We start from the raw sequence: 20,306 nt of genomic DNA on the forward strand, positions 1-20,306 counted from the left end.
TTTTTAACCAAGATACCTTCTTATACAGTGGAGCTCAAAAGTTACTGGAACATCGATGCATTTCGTAGCAATCATTGGGGACGCATATCTCGAAACTAGTTCCATCCCCGGAATTCGTTCGAACTGGAGGAAGAGGAAATAAAGAGACAAGGCAGGGATTTTAACCAGAAATGCGTCTGGTTGGCTATCCTACTCTTGGGGACGGGAAAGAGGGATTACGGAGATAAGATAGAGAGAGCCAGGGGAGGGGGAGGAAAGCCGCGGTGAGCTCGCGCACGCACGAGGAGGGCCTGGGCGAGTCACAGGCGTTCACATAGGCCAGTCGCCCTTAAGAAAGGCAAAAGGGACACCGGGTACAAGTCGTAAGTTGTAACATGTGGCGTTAGAGGTTAATTACCAAATTTTTGTTAATTTGTCAAATATTTGTGTGCATTTTTTGAGCAACTAACATATGCCTCTCAGAATAACCTAGCTGGAGAATTAGAATTGTAGTGCATGGTCACGGGTGATTTTTAAAAATTGTAGAACGTATAAAATAAAGCACCCTGTACGTCTCAGTCGTATTTTTCCTGAGCCCATGCATTGCATGCATACGTGTGTTGTTCCGAAGAATCTGTTTTAGGAGATATTTATGAGAAGTGGACAGCGGTAGCTGGACATTAGAAACAAATCATTATTCGAACTCGCGAAGTGCTAGTACCTAATTAAATTCCAAGGTTTGGAACCACTCACATAAATTCAACGACATCGTGATTGCGACGGAAAAGCAGTGAGGTGAGAAAAGCAGTGAGTGCGACCCTACACTCGAGAAAGAGGTAACTGAAAGAAAGAAATGGGAGAGAGATAGAAGAAGAGAGAAAGAGCACTAACAATGCACGTACGCGCGGTAAAGCACAGCGCATCGGCGATGGAAAAGCAGTAAGGCCAACCAGGCACACGTTTGGTTTGCGACCCGACACTAGAGAAAGAAGTAACGCAAAGAGAAAAATGGGAGAGTGAAACCGATAACACTGCGCGTACACGTGGTAAAGCACAGCGTAGCCTATAAGGCCACTGAAGCCAGCCGATATCGTGAATTGAAACGTTATACAGCAACACGTACGGCGAGAATAGAAATTTTAGAGACAAGCCATCGTATGCGTGCGTGGTGTATTGGGCTGCTGACTCACAAACGATTAACAAAAACGCTCAAGGACGCCACATGTGCAGCGCTGCTCAAGAGCTCGTGCACGAAGTCAAGCGTTTGATTTACGGCTATACGTCTGCTGCGCTGAAGCCACGGTTGCAAGTGGAGAACGTAGCACCGAGATCGTTTGTGGCTTACCCATCGCACACAAAGTTCGGTTCACTGTTGCCGAGCCAAGCACACAAGGTCAGTCACAAGACCAAGCGTAAAATAATACTAATAATGAATTTGCGTGGTTGATGGTCGGATGCGTGGGACCGCGATACTCTTGATGGTAGGACGAATTCTCGCTGCTCCTTATTTAAAACAAAGTTCCGTTCTCGTTTACACACATTTGTTACAGTAGCATCGACTCATTTTATTCGCGCTGCTCTTACTCCCTGTTCCATTGTACATTCGCAGGAACGGAAATGTGTTCATACAGCCTGTTCACACCAACGTACGTAATACCATCCCCACCTGTAATCTAACAAACCAGGTTGCACGCTCATTTTCACCTCTCCCTCGCCCTGTCTCTCTCTCTAGTTAAACAACATCATGTGGGGTTGCTTCTCATGAGGAAACTGATTGCACGCAAAACTGGATGTTATGGGCCCATATAGTTGCTTACAGTATTACCCAAAGGAAAATCTCGCGCCATCGTCAATGCGAGTTTCCTAACGGTTGCTGTGCCGTCATGGAAATGTCTGTAAATGCAGTGTATGGGTGTGCGAGGCTCCTGTTCGCAGGTATTGGCTGGTGTTGGCTGGGGTCAGAGAAACGTGGATACTAGTATGGCTGCATAGATAACGCACTCATAAGATGAAATTTTCATAAAAGGTTCTCGTACATCCTACAAATTTCAGTGAAGTTTATTGACCTGCAGCATATAGTCAACCGAAGAAAAGCAAGAACAGACGACAAACTGTCGCAAATCGAGTGCGTACCTTGTAGGCGGTCCTCCAACTTTGGCAACTTCCCTATACCTTTTTACGTTTTTATATAATTGTATATCAAAGCACAAGTCCTCATGAACGAATAGAACACGTTGTGTGTGATGTTAAAGTCAAAGCTGCTTTTGACGTGCAGTTCTATATCAAAATGAACCATTGTGGCAGACGGAATGGTGCTATCCAGGTGTGCCCTCAAGGTGTCCTGGCTTTCCGAGAACGATGCCAATCCGAAGCCACCCTGTCCCGGCATCCCAATAACGTCGGAGCGCCAGTTTTCCCTCTAGGACAAAGAGAAACGAAACACTTCGTGGGACACCGGTAAGTCTCCACTTCTTCCAGAAAATGTATTCAAGGTGGCCCCCTCAAGATAGTCATATAAGAAAAAGAAGTAAGAAAACAAAGAAAAACGCGAAGGTGAGTGGGTGGATGTTCAGTTTCAGTTTATTGCGCAAAATAAGGTTACAAATGGGCATTGTACATACGTACAGATGGAGATCCTAGAAAGAGAGAGAGAGATGCAAATGAGAGAAAGGCAGGGAGGTTAACCATTAAAGCCTCCGGTTTGCTACCCTGCACTAGGGGAAGGGAAAGGGGAAGTAAAGACGGAAAGAATAGATAAGTAGAGGGAACTTCCCGATAATAGAAAAACTAGAAACCCCAAATGCATGCGGCAACTTACATGACTGTAAAAACACAGCCTATTGTTGATCTCGCTAGCTAACACACACAAATATATTTACATAATTAAGAGCACAAAGCAATTGCCGGAGGTTAGACGGAGAAATTTGCGGAGGTTAGATTTGAATCTGTAAAAGTCAGATGGCATCTTAGGATGAGATGGTAAGGAATTACATAGTAATTTGACTGAAAAATTGGTAGTAAATTTGTCACAATTAGTTCAAAGATTTTGGAATGAGTAGTGTTGTTAGAAGCGAATCGGGAGAACAAAGAGTGAAGAAACTGGCTGTTATAGCAATTAAAAGGAACTGACTGAGCAGTGAAGATCCGTTTGATGTCTAGCTGCTATGTGTGATATAATGCGAAGTGCCTGACGTTGGGTATGTTGCAGTGGAAATAAGTGCGCGGAATACGTGTTCGCACATGACGATATGTAATAGTTAATGTACGTGTGAATGAAAGCGTAGTAAAGGGAGATGAGGGCTTCCACGTTGATAGTAATTGCGAAGTTATGGCATTATTTAAATACCATAATCTGTATTTTACTTATAGTAAAAACATGCGTATCAAATTTTAGGTGTTTATTAAATGTGATGTCAAGAAACACAACGCTGCCAGTAGGATAAAGTGTGCTTGAATGATAGATTAACGAAGATAGGTTTAGTAGTAGTAATGTGTAGTCTATTAAGTCAGCACCCGGTCACAATATTGGCCGCACTGTATACAAGCTTAGACAATAATAAATCAATGCTTTTGTCAGAAGAAACAATGGCAGTATCGTCTGCTTATAGGACAGACTCGGATGACTTTAGGCACTGGATGAGGTCACTAATTGTATATTATAAATAGGAGCGGTCCTAATGTACGCCCTTGAGGTATACTATTGTTAGTTGTTTTAGGGTAAGAATAAGAGTGACAAATTGATACTATGTATCCATACTATCTATCTCGTAAATGGTTAAGGATTGGCGCCAGAAATGGGCCAGTTATATTAATGAAGTCTATAATTTAGCAAGAAATATATCGTGAACAAGTGAATGAAAAGCTTTTGAAATATCAATAGTTAATGCACCAGCGAAATTTCGAGTGTTGATTGCTTGCCTAATTTTATCTCTTAAAATATTAGTGGCAGCTCAATTGAATATCCCTCCCTCAACACAAATTGACTGTACGATAAAATATGAAATTTCGACAAACGGAATGATAAGGGCGCTACTATTAGTTTCTCGATTACATTGCTAAAAAACGAAAGTATAGGTACATAGCCGTAATTTAAGGTTAGACGCTTATCACTTTTCTTGGAAATCGTGATCATTTTGGCCTCTTTTCAAACTCTTGGGAAGATGCCTAATTTAAACATAAGAATGACTATGAAGGAAAATATTTCGGACGTCGAGCATGCTGTCAATGTTTTGAGGGACAGTCTGAAGTCATCAAAATCAGGTCCTGTATTCTTTAGGTTGCAAATGACTGCATGTACATCTTCGGGTAACACGGGATGAAGAAAGTTACAAGGCGCGTGACGGTAAGTGTGAGTTCGTGGATCGTCACAGATTTACTTGTCGGCACATAAATTAATGAAGACATTTGCAATGTCCAAGGGTTTGAAAGGAGAAGATTTTCCGTCTGCACCGACCATGGTTATATGGGCATTAGAATTGAACCGACCTAGAAATCTGTTTAATTCCTTGCATTGCTTTTTACGTAGTTACGGTCACTAATAATCTCATTTCCACAATACCTCATTCTCGCCTGTTTGAGTAATCTTCCCGAGAAATTAGAACACTTGTTGCACTTTTCGTGTAGTGCAAGGTCAAGCGGCTATTCTTTCGTTTTTCTATAGAGGCTGTCTTTCTTCCGTAAACATTTTAACAGACTGGCAAAAACGCGAAGGATTACGAGAGGGATGAAAACGTTTTTTTCTTTTTTAATGGTGAATCTTGTATAAGTAGCGCATGGAACACAGCTTAAAGACACGAATACTGGATAGGCATCAGTTACCGGAGCTTCAAGAACACCAGCGCTAGGTGTAGCAAAGATATTAGTTAATGCACGGCCGGTAAGGGTGGCCTGTTTATTTGTGGGACAGCGTGTTCGAAGAGTAATTAAGTTTTCATATTTCCATATGTCCTTGCTGTAGTAGTGACACTATTGCTAAATGAAGGGCAGTTTTATTAGTTGGATCTAGTGACATGAAAGACCAAGCATTTGTAGAATTCAGTGTTTAAGTTGAGGTGAAGTTGGAAGTATGGAGTTTATTGCGGTGTTTAGAGCAATTCATGCCACCTGTGCTCCGCAAGGTTGCTTAGTCACATGTTCTTTTGTTTGGGTCAAGAATACTTCCGCCTAGACTGGTAGACTGAACAAGGCGCGCAGAACAAGACCTTTTCTCTTCAATGTCACTCTCATTCCCCTTGCCCGCAAACTACAAAACATCCCTCACCTTCGGCACACACTCTATGCTGATGATATCACTCTATGGACTACCCATGGCAGTGATGGAGACATAGAGAACACTCTGCAGTCGGCAGCTACCCTCACCCAAACACATGCACGGAGTATCGGACTCTCATGCTCTCCGGAGAAGTCGGAACTCCTCATACTTCGCCCCACAACCCGAAACTACCCCACCACCCCTATAACCGTCACACTGGAAAACCGGTACATCCCTGAGGTACACACTCTCCGGGTACTGGGCCTCCACATCCAAAATGACGGGAAAAACACTCTCACCATCCACAAACTCAAGCGGACGGTGGTGTCGATATCCCACCTAATCCGCCGAGTTTCTGCACGCCACCGGGGTATGAGGGAGCATGACTTATGTCGTCTCATTCATGCCTTCGTCCTCAGCCGCTTTCTCTTCACGCTCCCCTACCTTAAACTCCAGGGCAGAGAAATCTCCACCCTGGATGCCATGATCCGAACAGCATTTAAGACAGCACTACACCTACCCCTAAATACCTCCACCGAGAAACTCCTCCAGATAGGCCTACATAACACGATAGGTGAGCTTATTGAGGCCCACAGACAGACACAATACATACGTCTCGCGAGAACCACCACCGGCAGACACATACTACACACCCTCGGTATCAGGATACCAGCCACGGATCCCACACAGCTCCAGGTGCCCCACCACATTCACCGCGAACTTCTCATTAAACCTCTCCCTAAAAACATGCACCCCACCTACCATGAACCCCGCCGCAGAGCTCGCGCACGGGCGCTCCACAAACACTATGGCACGGAACCGGATGCTGTGTGGGTGGATGCCGCATGCACAGGTGAGGACGCGGTTGTTGCCATCACGAACCCCTCCCTACAACCGATTACCACCCTTCACATATCCCCAACTGCCACTTCGGAGGAGGCTGAAGAGGCTGCCATTGCCCTAGCTATTATGCGCACGGAGGCCCGGTATATAATATCAGACTCTAAAACTGCGATACTAAATTTTGCTCGCGGGAGAGTTCACGTCCCTGCATTTCGCATACTGAACTCTCTCGCTGCATACCCGCCCCGCCACATGGAGCTCATATGGGTGCCTGCCCACTCTGGGAATCCTGGAAACGAGGCTGTCAACGCTTTAGCCCGAGGTTCTCTCAACCGGGCAGCGGCGGCCTCCGATCCAGGGTTCTCACGGGAGCGCATGCATTCATTCACTGAATTGACGCAAGCCTCCAAAACTGAGCGTCGGCTCTACCCCCCACCCCATCCCTCCCTTGACAATTATCACCAGACACTTTGAAGGCGGCTCCAAACACGCACCTTACCCTCCCCTTATATACGCTCGCGCTATCACCACGTCCACACCGACCCCTCCTGTACCCTCTGCCACCACCCCAAAGCCACTCTCGATCACATTCTTTTCCTCTGCCCGGCGGATCCTCCCCCGCGGGGCCTGGAGCACCTTACTACTTGGGAGGCTTGGGAGACCCTACTGCGCTCCGAGGACCCGGCCAAGCAAGCCATCGCCACAGGCCGGGCTGCCAGCGTCATGAGCCTCCGGGACATGAACGTTTGAGTGCAGTGGGGCCGTGCGGGGGCCCAAGGACCTGCGTGTCCGCAACTCCCCTGTGTGCAATAAAGTTATCACCACCACCAAGTGCAGCGCGAGTCGTGCTGGCGAGTTCTGCTTAAGTAACTTCCGTGCTCAACGAACACCGCGAGTAATTTGTTATTCTCCGCTCGCGGTCGTGGACGCATGATTGACCAGCAAGTACAAGCGCGGGCCTGAGAGAAGGGACTCTTAAGCCGTGTAAGCCTGCGTCACCTACTCGGTGGAGAGAACGCCCGGCTATAGCCTCTTCTGGCTTGCCTCGTTGCCTCTGCTCTTGCTTTGTGTTAAGCATATCTTCTTGTCGACTGCTCTAGTAGATTCTCATGTATTGTTGAGTACTACACTGTAGCCAACATCCATGACGTATACATTGCGTCGACCGTCCTACACACAATGCGCATGAAACCGGTTCCGACAGCGCGTCAAATTCACAGAGGAGCAGCCAGACAAACGTGTACGTCACACACGTAGCGCATACAATCAGCCGAGGCGTCTCTGGCAGAACGACTCGGCGTCACCTGATGGGGGCGTTTCTCCACTACCAAAAGAGAAGGTCAAGAGAGGCACTCTCATTACACCCGACTGTTTGTGATAATGAAAAGCCGGTACGCGATGGGTAGCTCTGGCCGCTAGCCGGCTGCTGGCGGCAGTGAGTTCGCGTGTGCGATGCCGCTGCCACGCGACCGCTCGTACCGACAACGTTTTACCTACAACAGCCGGCCGCAGTGGCCCGGTGGCTATGACGTTCTTTTTCTGCGCACGAGGTCGCGAGATCACGTGATCGACCCCCGGCCAAGGTGTCCATTGTGGCAGCATGTCGAGCCGGACATAATGCGAAGGCGCTCGTGTATTTAGATTCAGATGTGAGATAAATAATCACAGGTGGCCAAAAATTACCCCGGAGTTCTCCATTACGGCGTCTCCTATAACGCTCGAGTAGCTTCGGGACGGTAAACGCTGTCAATGAAATCAACCTTTTGTACACCAGAAAAGTTGAGTCTTCATGATGAAGCGCTGCTTTGTGTATACGGTATGGAATAATCGAAATGTGACATAGTCTGTTAATTTTGCTTTCAACTTCGAAGCCCCAAGAAGCAGAGACATTGAAGAGACACCGTTTCAATTGCCTGTTGCTATGGTTGCGACCAAGCTGAAAGCGTTTCAGGCGTGATTTTACAGTGGCGTCATGCAGTGTAGTCATGTTTAATTTACACTGTGCGATTGCACCACTTTGATCCCGGCCCGAGTGTGCCTGTGGATACAGGTGAAGCCAGACATTTCATGATACGTATTCCGTTCATGGTAATAGCATGGTTATCGAGCCGCGTAAGACGAACGTGCCAACGACGGTTGACATTGCGGCCTAAAGAGTTCGTATTGGGAAGTTCATATGCTTACTTCTTTACTTGAGAGCATCGCCGATATTTCCTCACCCTATCAACCACCGTTTGTCTTTTAACGACTTGATTTGTTCTTTTATTATTCCAAGCCAGCCCTTCAGAGCCTGCTGTCAAGCTTACGTCATGGAAGCTACGGCCAGTTAGTGTCCGAGGGCCGGGAGGATGACCATCCATAGTGCTCTCGAAAGGGACCACATAACTTTTCATTGACTCCTGGTTCATTTCGACATCGTTCGTAACGACTTCGCTGGCGGTGCCGCTTGGTCCATCCACGACACTCGTTGTCGCGACACGTACGCGACACCCACGTTGTCGCGTAGCTTGTGGCTAAGTTTGGCATTCAAAAAGACCTACTCGTTCTTTATTGCGATGCGTGAGCATCTTCGCGCGACCTTTGTAGGCGTGAGGAATCTATCGAAGATGGCTGCATGTTCCTGCCACGAAAGACCAACGCCTCATGCTCCAGGCGGCGTTAGGTCACCAATATTCAATATCTTTCTTGGTGACTAAATTACTTGGACCGTGGCTACTTGCATCGCAAGCCCAGAGAGCGATACGTGCTCTACTGTAGTTACTTGAGTCGGCACACGTTAGTGAGCGGCTGTAGCTTCGGCGTGCAACATCGGATAAGGCGACACCCTCAGTGATCTCTATCATTTCTTTCTTTCTTTTCATCACTTAGCCCCGTTCCGCCCACTTAGGGTGGCAAACCGGGAGTGCATCTTGTAGACCACCTTGTCTTTCCTGTCCTTTTTCAGTGTCTTTCTCTTGATTTTCAGGGTGTATGTTATGCGCCATACCATAAAGTGGTACTGCACCTTTTCATGCGACTTTTCACCAACCGAAATTCTTCTAGCGAACTCGGAAGCAAACCAGGCACCTGTAAGTTCAGAAATCCCTTAGATATATAGTACGGGTTACTAAACAAAAATAACTAGGCCTCTGTCATGCCTTCTCATCGCTCAAAGAAGCTTGGAAAATGTCTGTGTGGGTAAGGGTCAGAGAGGAAGGAAATGAATGTTTTTACGCGAAGTTCGGTGCAAGGAAACTAAATACTCACCTAAGAAATCCGAGTTCTCGTCAAAACATTCGCTGTGTTTACACGCCGAGAGAAGGGAGAGGCACGCATCCTCTTTATCGTTTATTTGGATTAATTGTCAGGATATTCGCAATTTAAAATGCGAATCGAATAGTCCTTGCTTTTTGATGTGTATCCGACACGACAATTAACTAGTCAAAGCTGTCCCTTACTCGTTTCTTTTCCATTAATATTACAAGAGAGCGACGCAAGTTGAAGCTTTTACGAATGATTATGGCGCAGGAGAACTGCAGTTTTTTCCCGGACACGCCAATTCCTCAGCGAAGCTATCGCTTCTGCACTGCAGTATTCAGTCATTAAATCAGCATAACTTGATGCAGCCTACAATTTTATTTTTGTCATGATTTATAAAGAACAATTTATTATTTGGCTATTCTCAGCCTGTTGGCAGTCCCCTAAAAATGTTACAGTAGTGCACATAGCTCATACAGCGAGCAAAACACTCTGCTACGTGCAGGTGGTGACATGGCGTTCCTTTAATTATTTTCATTCTCGCAGTGCACCAGATATATACAATCAACTTTCAGTTGTTCTTCATGTACGAGCTCCGCATTCGACCTGACATCCAACTGCGTGTTGACCGCATTTTACGTATCAGGCAATGTAAATGAGCTGTTTCTTGCCAAACGGACTCCACGCAATCTTGATATTTTACTTTGTTGAGCAGTTGGAAATATTCGATATTCCAATCGGCATGGGAAGGACATTTTTCTCTAATATTCTTATTTGATGAGATTAAAAAAATCTCTATTCGACCACACCTACCTGTTATTCTTGCAGTATCACAATGATCTCGCGACAGTAATTTAGACGACTTAAGCTGATGTTTCTCGATTGCAATTTGCAATGACCTTAATAAATCATGTCGTAGTGCGGTGCTTCAAGTGGGCCTCCCTGCCATCAGTGCGTCTGGAATCTTTGTTCATTGCACAGGAAACGAGTATTGCACTGTTATCATTCTACAACGAACGAGTTGGACACAGCCAAAAGACAGGAGTGGGTGGCACCATCTGCTATGAAGATTACCCAATAAATAAATTTTCAGACTAGTCTAACCTCTGGTCACATATAAAAGGATAAATTCATATCATCAGTCCTGAATGTTTTACATATAGTTTTCCGATATATAAGCGTATTCATACCCTTTGTCTACACGATTTCGCATTCCACACGTTTAATTTCTTTTCCGGTGGTCTCAGGACCATCAGAGAGGTGTTTCAATTCTTTACAGGAGTCCACGTTGGAATATCTCCGTTGGGAACGATCACCAGGAAACATCGCTCTAATTCATCACCGAGTGCTGATGACTCCTGTGCGACCACGAAATCGTTCGGGAGACCACATTGCGCAGGATAGTACTTACGACATCCGCGGTGTACGTGCGTGCGTGTGCGTACGTGTGCGTGCGTTGGACCGTGAACACCCACCGTTACTCACTCCTTAATTTACTCGCCTACTCTATAAAACACAACCTCCAACAAACGCATGGAACGTCGACGAATTAAGTATTTAAGCTGTTCACAGCTCGCACATTGGGCATGAGTAGCGCTCCACGGCCACTTCGATAAGTGGATCGCTTGTTTCAGAAAAAACAGCGGCTTGCCTTTGATCTTTGTTTTCATAATTCCCGCTGCATGGCTCTGTGAAGGTGTTGTATATGATGTTACGCTCCGCTGGCCCCATCTTATACAATTGCGGAAGCATGTTCTGGAGCTATTAATAACGGGAGTGACTGCATAAACGGCGTAATTATGGGCCGTAAGATGACGCACAGATCCTTTCATTTCGGTAGTCAACAGCGTTAGCGCACTTACAACGCAAGCTTCAACACTTGTGTTCACGAATGGAGCCAGTGTCCAAGCAAGAGTATTACGTGTTCCGGCAAGCTTCTCGCACGCCAGATGAAGTGCCCTGCAATATCTTGAAACGTGAAACTAAGAATGTACAAAACTCTAGTTTGTTTGTTGCTGCAATGTGTCCATTTGGTATCGCAGTATTTTGAATGTAACATCTGCCTTTGATGCAAGTACGCCCGTGTGCCGTGCATTGGGAGCACGTTAATGAACCTCGGGTGGTCAAAATTATTCCGGAGTCGCTCACTACGGCGTGCTTTATAATCGAATCGTCGTTTTGGAACGTAACACCCCAGCATTAATTTTTTTTAACAACCTTATGAAGCAAGTAGATAATGAAGCCAAGGAAATCACACAAGAAATTATTTTTAATTCTTTGTTTTTTTTTTGCAATTGAACTGCAGAAATGCTAAACTGAAGGGAAATGAAAGTGCACAAAAAAAAAAGAACCAGAAAGATCGCCTCCGCGCATAGCGTTCGTCGCACGCGTTTCCTGGTGACGGTTACGGTTGGATAAGCTGCAGTTGCCGCGAAACGGAAATTGTAGCATACGAAGCAGGGAGTGACGTAAATAGAGATGTAAACGGTTGAAAAAAAATTATGAGCCATTCCACTCTGTGAAGGTGGTTGACTAGCGAAGCTGTTTGGCACGCGACACGGAGGTGACAAAATTTTGAACAAAGGTACCAACTCATTTCTTGACTTTATGTGTGATTATCGTGACGAAAGGTACGCACACGCATTCATTGCCTCAATCGGTGGTCATTATTTCACACGCAACTGCAATCAGATTCTTTGATAATATAAAATCGATGCACGAACGCCACTGGGTGGGTCGGATCGGTGTGGAATGGCAAGGGATGTCTGCAACACGGAACGTGTAAAGCGCTCGCTTTTCGGTACCTACATATCGACATCGAAATCGCCGACAACAGGGGTAGTGTCATCGCAGCTAATTCACGCAAAGCGAGTAGCCATGAACCTTACGAGACTATAAGTAATTGCACTTTTTGCTTTCTTACGGGGGTATGAGCCATTGATGATGACAGTTTTCGACATGCTGTTCTGTATATTGTATGCGTGATTAGAAAGAATTTAAGCACTGTTCGCTTCATTTTGCTGAGTGCTTGTAGCCTCTGCCTAACGCGATAGCGTCAAGCCCATGTCGCTTTAAATCCGGCGTAGGCGTCCGGCGTAGGTGTCGCTTTGACAAAAACGATTCTTGAACCACCCATACCTATACCGTCAATATGACGCAGGGAAATTACTGAACTAATTAAATTTCTCAGGCTAAAATACGTGGAAATATCGTAACCTATGACTTACACACATCCTACAGATATGATAGCTCTCGGATTGTAATTTGACTACACGAGACAACGTCATTCTTTTACGCGAAAACTCAAAGAAACCCGTTTTCCAGCGTTTCCACCATTCATAGACCAGCCGCGGCGCGCGGGTGTCTTGGTGGGGCCACGGAGCGGCGCGCCCGGTTCCTTACAGTGCCTCCAGCTGGCTCTCGCCTCCGTCGCATCACGGCCCACGCAAGAGGCCGCGTTTTTACCACATTGCCCGCCTTCGTGCATAGCGTTCGCGGTCACAGTTTCCCGATAAGCATTGCGGTCACATACGCTCCAGTTGCCGGAAAGTGTGAGAAGCAGTCAGAGATCTTTGAATGCTATCGTGTTCCACTCTTAAGAGGAAGCTTTAGCTCGGGTGCTCCTATCTAAATACACGTAAAAAAAGGAGAATTAGTTTTTCTCGGCAACCAGTGCACCAAATTTGACTAGGTTTGTTGCATTTAAAAGAATGGCTTAAGATCTAGTGACCTTTTGTTTAGAATTTTCGATTTAGGTAGTAGTCAACTTTTCATTAAAAATTTGCACGAATCGCTAATTTTCAGAAAATGATACTATGAAGTTTACAACTCTAGCTCGGCAATGAAAAATGATATCAAAATTATGTGAATTCTTTATGAAAGTACTTCCAAAACGGAAAAAATTGGTATGTTACATATGAATCTCAAAAATTTGGTAATATGTAAATACAGCTTTTCCAGTATCCTTGTACAGGACGTAACGAATTCACCTGAGTTACAATTCGAAATATCGAATTCGTTCGCTTCGAATGATCTAGCGGATGCCATTTACAAACCGCGCTATCTGTCCTTGATGCAGAGCTATTAATTTGTAAACTTCGTGCTTCTATACAGAATGCCATGTTCCCCACTCGCTACAGGCCCGACTGCCCGTGGTGCGGAGGCATACCAACACTACAACAGATTACTTGGGATTGTGAATCACACCCGTTTGATAAAACACACCACACAATGGAGTAATGGGAGGCACAGCTAACCAGCTCAGACCTGGCGGGACAACAGTCCTTCATAAGACAGGTCAAGCTGGCGGCCAAGGCCAGCGGGGCCTTGGACTAAAGGGTCTCCGACCACTGCACGTAAATCGTTTGTCAATAAAAGTTTCTCTCTCTCTTGTGCTTCTATATTTTTCGAACTTTCGGAAATTCTTTCAACAAAATTGAGGTCCTAAATCAAACTTCCTTTCCAACAGTCACTATAGTTTCTCGCAAACGCAACAAACTTTATTAAAATCGGATCAGTGGTTATCTTAGAAAAGTGTTTCTGCGTTTTACATATATTGGAATAGGCGGTATCGGTGTTGGACCCGAGCTAAAGCTTCCTCTTAAAGGCGAAGCTTAAGCGTCCTCCAAATTTTTTGCTTGCTTACGGGAGCATGAATGTTTACGGGTGTATGAACCATTGATGATGATAGTGCTTGTTAACGGAGAACAAAAATGCACGGAACCCTGGCCATATACAGCTCAATTGTAAAACAACATTTAGCTGTTGGCTTCACATGGTTCTGGAAAAGGAAAAGAAAAACACAGGCCCCTTACGTGCTCGTTTTGTTCAACCTGCCATGCACTTACTATGGACGAGTAAGTATTTTTGTAGTCTCCCGAAACCACAATGTAAGCGTGGCACTCACCTTGTACTTAGACCGGCTTCGCACATCCCTGCGACTTTTGTTTTCTGCCCGCATGAATTAAATGAAAGGCTCATGTCAACTGCCGTTAGCGCTACTGCTATTGCAATATCGGATCGCCTTCTGTAGCGCAGTCTGAGTGCTGCTAAGCTGTTCAAGATAAAACAAAGCGCGCGGTGAACTCGCTCAATCGCATTGGAAAGTTTTGGACTAGAATGCCAAGTACAGGGAAAATATTCTCTAAGAGTCCACCTAGTGGAATGTCCATTTCGGCCGCTGCTGATGTGCTGATTGGATGGAGCTGTGCGAACGAAGGGGAGACGTGTGGCCCCAGCCAATCAGTGGCGGTTGAAATGGACAGTCTACTAGGTACTCTTACAGAATAACCCCTCAGCTGCAAGTAATATTTGCCGTCTAAGTGTCACATTCAAAACTACAGAAGGTTCCTATAGGATTTAGATTTCTTACAACGCGATTACGCAGCCGTTCCTAATTACGCGCTTATTTCTATCATTGTGATAAATTCCAGCTGTTGACCACAGAGCGGACCTGTGACCTTTTCTGATGTTAATCTAAGGGCAGCCATTCATGCCCTATTCTTATAGCAGTGCCTATATTTCTCGTCTTGCTAGCTGAAAACTTGTTACCGGTTGCGTATGCGTTGAAGAGGCAACTTACTGGAACAAGCTGTCACTAATAGTTCGGCTTGTGACGCCTGAATTGCAGATAGCGGTGCTGCTATAAAGTACTTAATCGTTTAAGCTGTGAAAAGAAAAAAAAAAGAAATCTTAAATACATTTTGCAGTGCTCACTTTTGATAACGCCTTAAGGTAAAGCAAGAGTGGACACAGGTACATCGCCTGTATGTGGTGTCCCGTTCGCTTGGAAATGCTAGCGCAGGTATATCAGCCATCGAAGGATAGAATGTTGTGCACGCGGAGACGGCATAAATTAGACAATGAAGCAATCAATCAGAGTTTATTGCAAGAGGTAGCTTACATACGCTGATTATTCGTTTGAATTATAGAACTAATAAGCGTATGAGAGAGAGAGAAAATGGTGAGTTGTGGTCAACTAGTGAAATAAACTTCGTATATAAGGACTTTTCCCGACTGAGAACCGTTGGCTCTTTGCCCGTTCATAGTTGTCCAGTGTCGCCCTCGTCGGTTTGCTGACCAAGGATCACGCTGCTGCATCCAGGGTTGTGGGTTCGAATCCAAGAAGCCGGGTCGCCTCGTGCCGGGTGCGTACTGGAGGACCTAAGTGAGCTTGCATCTCCAAACCTGCTCGAAGAGCTTGAATGACGTGCTTGCGGTACATATTATTACAAGACAAAAGTTGCAGCTACCAAGACAGCTCGAAGGCACTCGCAGAAAAAAAAAAGGAAAAGAAAGAGAAAGAAGAGAGTAAGTAAATAAATAAATAAATGAAAGGAGAGAGAGAAAGAGAAATAAGAAGTTACGACATCATCTGTGTCACGCTACACGTACGTCCAGTGAGACTGGTAAAACATGCTGGAGGAATAGGAAAAGGACGGCGTCTCTTACTCACTCATATCGTGCACTTGCACTGGTGATTCGGCGTTAGTCAACGCTGACGGACGGACCACATCGCATCTGGAGCTGCGATGACGTCTTCAGTGAAGTCTCGTAGTATTCTCGCCACTTATCATTTGCACTCCAAAAGATGCCTGGTTGTTCTCTATGCACTCCAGAGCACCTGATGAAGTACAATTAACTGGTGGCTGGGCCGCACACAAACAGATGTCATCGTAGGGTTGCAGAGCTTTTTTGATCGTTTTTATTATCCTGTATAAGTACCATAACTGCCTGCGGCCGTCATGCTGCATACAAACTTTAGTGTCAAACCGAAGAGGATAAATTTATACAAAAATTTAAACTCTCGATTAGCTTTTCACTTTTGTTAGTACCTCGCTATCATCGCTTTCTACTTGATGTATTCCTTCCTTCCCCATTTGTCAATTTTCCTTATCATGCCCTTAATCTCAACATAAAAGCCCACCAGCCCCGCAGGTAGCAATGCTGACATATTCAGCACACTTAATTCGCAGTTTCCTTCGCCGCGGGTGGTTGTACCGTCGCCACTGGGCAATGTCTTGACTTCAACCAGAGTCGCTAAACTCCCTAAGCTCGCCTGAACGAACCGGACAGAAAGCTGCAAATTTTGTTGTATGGTTTGATGAACTACGGCAAGTTTTGTGTGTGCGGCGTCCTTTCCCTTTGTCCAGTAGGCGATGAGCGGACGTCCAACGGTTTGCACTCGAGTCTTCATTCCATCTCGAGCTCGCTCCATGCAAGAATGAGACTCGCGTGCACGGTGGCGGGCCTCTTCTCTCCTCGCAGCGTGGCCACTGGACCAAACAAAAACAAGCATGGGTGAAACATCAGAGAACACGACGAGCGTATCCCGGCGCCATACGGACGACCTTGACCGGGGCAGCTGGCATTGCCCGTGGTCGCCTGCTTACACACGCATAACACGCCCGTGGTCGTCTGGCTGCTCAGCTGTCTTGTGCGGCGGCCGCCTTCACCTGCTCGGCAGAAGACAAAATGGTCGGCAGTAAACTACGACGACGGCCTACCGCGCGCGCTCTCAGCGGTAGCCAGCGTATTAATGCGCGAGTTAACGCTGCTTCGAAACGAAAAGACCGCCATGCTGTATGAACTGATATGAAGACGTCAACGGTGGTGCCAAGAGATCAGCGACTCGCGATGCCTGCGCCCTGTGCCGTAGCCGAACAGTCGCTCAAATCCAATAAGACTACGAGAGTCCACGCCTTCGTTCCAAAGGAATGGCGCTGTACAGAGGTACATAGTTCGTACGTTTGATTACACCGGCTACGCATGCGCCCAGAAACGAATCAGCCTGAAACAGGACACGAGCTGCAGAAGTTCGAAAGGTGAAGCACGGGCGTTGTGAGAATGGCGTCTCCGTGGGCGCACTGTGAAAGCTGGACAGACACAATGTGAACATCTTCAGCGTCCTGTATCTACCGAAATTAATATACATCGCCGACTCTTACCTCAACACACAGCCCGGTGGCAAGTGTACTGCAGATTCATTACAGCATGCGGACAACGCAAATGGATTACAGGTGACAGGTTCGCATCTCGACGCCGATCGCACGCATGGCAAAAACGAGCGCAAGTCCTTACACGAGCACTCAAAAAACTGATTCGACGTTCCGGCAGCTGCTTTGCACCCGCATGACCACGTGGACGAAGTTAAATTGGACGCCAACGCAACAACTGCTCGAACGAGGGTGGAACCTGCTTCAGTACGGAAAGAGCCAAGCGCCCCTCTATACAAAGCACCTGACCTTCGGGCAAAAAGAAGGAAAGAAAGAAAGAAAGAAAGAAGTCAGCCGTAGCTATGAAAACTGAAGCGTTCCATGCATTCAGAGTCGAACCTCAATTTCCCTGCACGTCAAGAACAGCTGGAATTACGAGGCACAGTCGAACGAAGCGGAGGGCGCCGGCCTAACTTCTGCTGCTGTCGCAACCGTTTCGCGTGCGTACTGACAGGCGAAAAAAAAAAAAAAGAAGACGCCATATGTAGAAAAAAAAAAACGAGAAAGATGTCGCACGTGCGAGTATAGGGGACACAGATGGACAATTCTTTGCGCTCAATCTCTCTGGCGTGTTAAGTCGGAAGTCCGCTCGCCAATAGGCCTCCGCCCGTAGTTCTCCGAGGACTATACGTGCTAAGGTATTCCCTACGTATTACTAGTTCATATCAGCGCTTAATACTGGACGTTCTACAGAATAAAATGAAATAATCAAGACCTGTTGGCGGATATGCCTAGCCATATACGACGCATATGACATATTTGGCTCAATGCACCGTCCTATCACAACGAAGAGAAAATCTAAATGCACAGCTAAGTCTATTCACAATCAGGAAGTGAATGAAAAAAAAAGGAATCAATTTTCCTAAGAAGCACAACGGCCTGACACGTCTAAATCACCAGAGAAACAACTGTTCAAGTAAGTAACATGTCTAAGAATACGGAAGGTACTAACGAGCGAAAATAATTGCCTTTCGATGGGGGCGAAATGCGAAAACACCCGTGTACTTAGATTTAGGTGCACGTTAAAGAACCCCAGGTGGTCGAAATTTCCGGAGTCCCCCACTACGGCGTGCCTCATAATCAGAAAGTGGTTTTGGCACGTAAAACACCATCATTTAAAATAATTGCCGGCGCCTTTCGCCTGGAAGTAGAACAAAAGCTAGGTCCATACGTACCAAAGGCAACAGTAATCGCAGTAGCTGCACTTTCTACTCGCCAACGGTGGAGGAAGAAAAAAAAACAGAATAAGACAGCGCTAAAGCCTTGAACGTCACGAGAACGTTGGGAAATGTGCCGAAGCGTTGCTGTTCCAACGCCGTCGGCGTTGCCACCTGGCGTTCACGGGCGACTTTCGAGAGGCACCGCCTCATTCACTGCTGACTGAAGGACAGAGAGAACGAACGGAATAGAGAGAAAAGGAAAGAAGAAAAGGGAGCGAATAGAACGAAAATATAAAATCAGTAGAGGAACTAGAGGAAACAACGACTGTTAGTACAGGGGGGGGGGGGGGGGGGAGAAAGAATACGTAAGGGTGAGAGTGGAGCAAGAGCACATCCGTGTGATGTCGGCGATGTTTGAACGATCACCTGTCACTTACGTAACGCCGTCGCGGCGCATGCTTCGCGAGCGTGCAGATGGCGCTGAGGAATCGGCGCAGGCAGTCCAGAGCGCAACAGCACAGCACTCGCCGACCTCCTTCCACTCCCCCTCTTTCCCTCACAGTGTCATCTACATCAGACGAAAAAAAAAAAAAAGAAATAATGGAGCCGCTCGGCACCCTTCCTCCTGCAGACTTCCGCATTTCACAGTCACTCCTCCTTCGTAGTCTGCCGCCCAAAACGGTTAACGCGACGATCACCCGCGCGTCATACCGGTCGTACCTAGAGCTGGACACACTCGTGAGCCCATACGGTGCCCGCCACCGAGGCAGGGCAGCTTTATCTGCCGCCTACGAAGAAGAAGCAAGAGACGGAGCGAACGGCCGACGACGTGCGACCCCGAGGCGCTGTGTTTGTTTGTCCCTTATAGCAAGACTCGACGAGCCGCTAGCTCCTTACGACGTCACGCTGCAGCGCGTTTTAGTTATTGCGCGGAACGGGGCCGCCGATCCCGGACGGGCTTCCGCCGGAACGCTTGGAGGAGATCGCGCAATTCCAACGGCGCCGCTGGTACGAAAAGAGATAATCCAGCGTTTCTTTACCAGTCAAACGAACAACAACAAAAAAAAAAAGAGCACGTGACATTCGTTGCAGATTAGTAATGCCGATCGGAGATGATCAATATAACAGCCCCTAACACAGATTATGATCTTCACTACGAGTAATCACACGTGCAGCAAACCTGCAGTAACAAGTACGTTGTTAGCCTTACACAATTCCACCGCAGGCGCCGCGTGTTTAAACACAGGGTCATTAAACACCGGTCCGTTTCTCACGCTATTCAATCCTCTTCTCCGTCATTATGCCTCGGCTATTCTCGTCCTTTGAGACCAAACCTTACCCGTGCTTAAACGCCACTAAGCCACTATTTATCGGTAGGCTGACTATCGAGTGCTCTTATGCCCTCCATACAATCTCGCAAGCACTCGCACGCGGTCATACACGCGCACACGCCCCTGCCGGGATAAGGCTTCGCCAGAAATTGATGAGAGGAAGGGGACGAAGGGGGGGGACGGCGCAGAGGAAACCGTGAGCGCAGGCGTTTCCTGCCTTAAGAAGCTCCCAGTGCCAAGATGTCTACAAGAAGATGCCGACAAGAAGCTCGCACCCCGTGGTGTTCATCATGCATCCCACGTTGCGGAAACACCGGCAGCGTCGGACGCAGCGGTCGCGTATTATGCACACGGGCTGCGACCTGAGGGGGAGGCTATAGGCTCTCCGGTCCGACCGTATTTGCACACAATGAAAACGCCGTCGCCGCGCGATCAGCGGCGCGTGGTTCGCGCCGTCACGGCCCCGCGATCGCCCCGTATGGATTTCGGCATCGCCACCGCTTGTACCTAC

At 46.8% G+C, this 20,306-nt stretch overlaps 1 protein-coding gene across 1 annotated transcript in view; it reads left to right on the forward strand.

Moving 5' to 3' along the window:
• The window catches only part of LOC142583529 (uncharacterized), a 383,537-nt gene that overhangs the window by 74,335 nt on the left and 288,896 nt on the right, over nucleotides 1–20,306 (forward strand). The window contains exons 3-4 of the mRNA XM_075694017.1: nucleotides 2,303–2,436; nucleotides 4,256–4,321. The gene's annotated coding sequence lies outside the window, so the exon portion shown is untranslated. The remainder of the gene's footprint in view (nucleotides 1–2,302; nucleotides 2,437–4,255; nucleotides 4,322–20,306) is intronic.

Source organism: Dermacentor variabilis, chromosome 5, assembly GCF_050947875.1.
Source record: "Dermacentor variabilis isolate Ectoservices chromosome 5, ASM5094787v1, whole genome shotgun sequence".
Lineage (NCBI taxonomy): Eukaryota > Metazoa > Arthropoda > Arachnida > Ixodida > Ixodidae > Dermacentor > Dermacentor variabilis.